Genomic DNA, 5219 nt, shown 5'->3' on the forward strand with positions numbered 1-5219 from the left:
ACTTTGCAATCAGGGAGAGACGAAAGGAGCATTCATTGTGTTGTGTGCTTGTACATGCAGATGGAATTAAACATTTACCACAGAGGGACGCTGGTGAAGCTTAAAATGACACTGTGCTTTTATTTTTTATTAGTCTCTGCCTCCATCACGTGGTTTAAATGCAGTATTGCTCACTTATCTCAGTGGCTGTAAAGAAAGCAGTGTGATCTTCAGACTGCACTAACATCCTATAAAGATGTGGGATCATTCTGAGAGTCAACATCCAAATATGTTTTGAATGGCCTACAAGAAACCTGGAATTCAAGGTGTATTGAAGAATAAATGTGGCATTGTAAAATATTAACTTTTACTGTTAGAATTATGGCACTCTATTTTTGCCTTTTATAATGTATTTTCACGCATATTTGCACATGCTTTTTCTGTCATTCTTCTTTGCCATTTCTTCCCTTTCACCTGCATCACATGTTGTTTTTTTTGTAATATTTCCTCATCACTGAGGATCTTATTGTCATGGTCACCCACTGGTGAAACCTTTTTTTAAAGAAAGGACTTCTTTTTCTTACCTTTAAACATTTGCAGGGTTCCCTCTGAAATGTATATGAGTTTTTGTAAATAAAAACATGAAATCAAATTTGATCAGAGGATCTCTGCCTTTATTAATTCCTTGCATTCTGATTGAATGCCTACAGTGAAAGCACATGATGATAACTGAGGGCCAGTTGAGTAAGTATAGTAATATTCTGAAAGATAAAATGAATGGAGGAATGTGGTTGGTGTTGACAAATGAGAAGATGTTCTGTATCCTTTGTGCTTTCCCACTTTTAACATTTTTTATGCTGACATGATTCATATTCTAGTATTATCAGATTCCTTCTCATTTTCAATATTCTAAGACGCACACATGGAGAACTTCTTTTCACTGCTCGCTTCTTCACAAGCTGATTTCCTAAATGACATAAAAGGCTCAAGACTGTCCTTTCCAGGCAGGAATCAATCTTACAGTTCTTTAGCGACGCACACAACTCACACCATGCCTAGATGTCCACTGTTGAGTCAGTTTGAAAGGTGGCTCTTGCTACCAGTTAGCTTAATCTCAGTGCTCTGGAGTCCAGACCAAGTCTGGTCTAAAGACAAATATCGGTACCAAGCAATGATACAAAATATTAAATCAATAAAACTTTCATAAAAAAGGGTCATCATTGCAGATGAAACATTAAAAACTCTCAATCTCCTTAAAAAAATACAGTCGTTGTTGGACATTTTTTTTCAATGTAGCAGCAAAATGTGACTCAAAGGACGGAGCAATAACAAGAATAACCCACAAATACTTATAACTATCCACCAGTTCAATGGCTGCACCATTCATTGCACGATGAGGGGATGGCTTCCTGAATTCAATTACCATGTCCTTAGTTTTCAAGGTGTTGAAATTTAAAAACGACTGATAACACCAAGAAACAAACTCATATCTCCTTTGTAATTTTTTTTTTTACCTTAGAGATATTCCCTTCAATAAAAGCTGTCTTCCTTTCATGAATCAGACCATGGTTTGTTATTTGGGAAAACTATGCACAACTTTTAAAGGAATAATCATATCTCTACAAAAGCTGCAGATAACGTTGATCAGTTCATTAATGTTTTTGGATGACTCTGTAAACACCGACCAGTCAGTGCAGGCAAAGCAGCCCTGCAGGTCTAAAGAGACGTCGTTATCATACCTTTGTGGGGTGTTTCCTCGCCTTCTCTCTCCGTAGCACAGTCCTATAAACAGGCAGGAGATGCACCGTGTTTTGGTCAGAGGATCTGAGTGCGGGGCCTGCTACAGATGTATACGCACCTTTAATGGAACCATAACAAAGATCCAGAAGCGTGTAGGAGAATTGACATATTTATAGAAAGTGCCCAGTGTTTTCTTCAAATTACAGTAATTAAAGTCCAACAGAATAACATTAGGGGCCTCGGGACAGAGGGATTGGAGCGAGTACACGGGGGTGTCAGTCGCAATCTTCGAATTTGCTTTCGGATGGACGTAATTAACAGTGACGTTGATCTGCGGTAACACATTTTGCAGCATTTTTTTTTTTTAAAGAAAATTACATGTAACCAAGATCTGTGAATAGTGGCAGTGACTTTTCGTACACAAACTAACAACTATAACCCCCACATTTTTATGTCTCGTATCAGCATGTGCCAGACATTCTCCTTTTTAAGGGCCAGTTTTCCTGTGTAAGCAGCTCATTTCTTTACTTGGTAACATCATTTCTTTGTTGTTGTTCTTCTTGGTGCTTGTTATTGTCAGGTGTATGAAACTGTGGAGGTGAACTTTACGTATTTTGGACCATTTGGGGCTTTCCTAAGAAGACTGAAGCGACACCTCCTCCGTCTTGCCCCGAGAGAACACTCCCACTCACACAGTCTGATGCATAAATTCCCTCTCTGTCAGAGAAGTCATGCTGTTGCTGAACTGCAGCTGTACATTCATTAAACAACAGAAGAAGCAGACGGTAAGTGTACGGTTCTTTCTGTAATTTTTCTTTTAAAATGACACAGAGGATATATTATCACAGCAGGTCATGCAACATCAACTAACCATTGATAAAGCAATTACAGTTACTCTTGATAATTTCAGTGTGGCACATATTCAGAAAAAAATACAGTAAAACTAACAACAAACAGAGATTATTATCTACTTATTTACTGTTGGACTGTTGTTCTTTATCGTAAGTGGGTTTCAAGCTTGTTCAGTGACAGATTCTCCTTGTATGTATTTAGGTTGTAAGACTTTGCACTGTGATTCAATGTCAGCTGTTTTACAGCAGTTCATAGTCTGAGAACCACGTCCTGGTTCAACCTTTGACCCTTTTTGCACTACTTTCTGTTTTAATTCTGACGCTTATCTTTGACTGAATACAGGCCACGTGAGAGAGATCTCTAGTTCTGTAATCACTTTAGCGTAAGCAATAAAATGAACATAAACAAGTCAGAAATCCAACCCCAGTCTTTCCCTCATGGTCTACAACTGAGGCTTCATGATGTATAGTGTTATTATAAGATGCAGATGAATGAGTCTGTGTGTCTACCTATAAAGTGTTTGACTGAGAGTTAATTGATTCAGTAATAAAAAGGCTATGGCAGATACCTAGTCCTAACAGTCTTGACAGTCTCTTTTATAAAGAGTGTTGAGATGTTTGTTTGGAGACAGATTACATAAACATGATAAAACACAACACTTCACAAAGCCTTTGTTCAAATATAGGTGTGGCCCGAGAATCCAATTGCAGGATGGTCTCCAGAAAATTTGCTCAACTAGCCTTTTATTACATTATTTAAGATAATGGAAGAAGGGAGAACAGAAAAAAAATTAAAAAGGAAATAAAAGAAGTGAAAACAGATGAGAAGGAGTGAAGATAGTGGAAATATACACAGATCAGACATTGTCATGATTATCTGTTCCTTACGGCACAAAGTAGTGGGTGTGATACATGAAGGAGTGAATGATCATTTTGTCCTCAAAGTTGATGTGTTAGAAGCAGGAAAAATGGGCAAATGTAAGGATTTAAACAAGTGATGACCTTTTATGGTTATTCAACTGAGTTAGAAATGCAGCTCTTATGGGGTGTACAGCTGTCAGTAGCCTATTATAATTATCTGTGAAAAAAAACCCACTTTTGAAAACTTTTGAAAAAAAAAAGTAAACTAACTGAAACATTTTGTTGAACTTGGAAAAGTAACTAAAATAAAATACAAATATAGAGGAAACACTTGGATACTTGTACTACTTTTCCTAAGACCTTCCTCTGACATATGCCCTCCATACAATAATAACTAAAAACAGCAAAAACCAAAATCCACTATAGAAACTAATGGAAAATAGAGTGAATTTAAAGCAAAAAGTCAAAATGAATTAAAAATAAAAACGAATTAGAAACTAGAAGACTAAACAGTGGTGAGCTACTGTAGTTTAAATTACATTAAACTACACCTAGTTTTGTTTTCTCAAAACTAGATCCCTGCTGGTCCCTCTCTAGTCTGAACAACAGTGTCTCAGTAACTTTCCACTAGAAGATGGTCCCCGTTATGTACTCTCTCCCAGCCAAGCGTGAGCAAGAGTCTACAGCGTTCTACCCCCCAAGGACACGTAGTCTATTGCCTTTATTTTCAGCGCCGTGTCCACTTAATACCACGCTATATGGTTATATGGCATTTTAGTTAATATAAAGCATAGAACTGAGGCACTTCAAATAATCCCATCCCAACACAGGATAAAGCGCCCTGCCACAACACAAAAATGGTTCAGCAGTGGTTTGAGAGTCCTGGATGAAGTCAGATCCATGACTTCATCCAGGACTTCAAAGATCTGTTACTGTCTTGGTGCCAGATACACACCTCTGGGGGTCTAGTGGATTCCATGCCTGGATGGTTCATGGCTGTTTTAGAAGCAAAAGGGGGAGGAACACAACATTAGGCAGGTGGCATAATGTTATGCCTGATTGGTGTATACATTAATACATCTGAAATTAATTTAATGGCTAAAAAGGTGATGAAAGGGACACAATATTTGACTGGTAAATACATTTTTACAAATAAATACTGATACACAACTTAGTCCTTGAAGCAGGAGAAATGTTGTTGCTTGTTACTTTCATTATTTTAAACCTATTGTAGTCATTTACTGTTGTTTTTATTTATTTGTTGCTTTTATTTATTATACCTGCCTTCAATGGAAGGACAACAAAAATAAGTTATTCTCAAAGGCTTTCCCCTCCATTGTACGCTGTACCTTTGTCATCTGCATCAAAACTCTGCTCATCTGTCACAGGACACTGTATTTATGGTAATGTATTTTGTTTCCCACAGACAAGGATGACTCAATCAGTTACTATGACAACGATGAGTAGTGTGGAGTCCACAACCATTAATTCCACTGAGAGTCCGTTCCTGGACTCTCAGTTTCGTTATGTGTTCATCCCGGTTTTCTACATCATCTTCTTCACCCTGGGCTTCATCTCTAACCTCTATGTGCTGTTTGTCCTGCGCTGCCTTTGTCAATTCAAGGCCATGGGAGAAATTCACATCTATATGACCAACTTGACCATCGCTGATCTTCTGTTTGTGTGTGCTCTTCCCTTTTGGATTGACTATTATATCCGTGAGGGAGACTGGGTTTATGGAGACGTCATGTGCCGGGTGACAGGCACCTTCTTTTTCATCAACACCTA

The sequence above is a fragment of the Pundamilia nyererei genome, unplaced genomic scaffold, assembly GCF_000239375.1.
Source record: "Pundamilia nyererei isolate P.nyererei 1_Seehausen unplaced genomic scaffold, PunNye1.0 scaffold00010, whole genome shotgun sequence".
Classification (NCBI taxonomy): Eukaryota; Metazoa; Chordata; class Actinopteri; order Cichliformes; family Cichlidae; genus Pundamilia; species Pundamilia nyererei.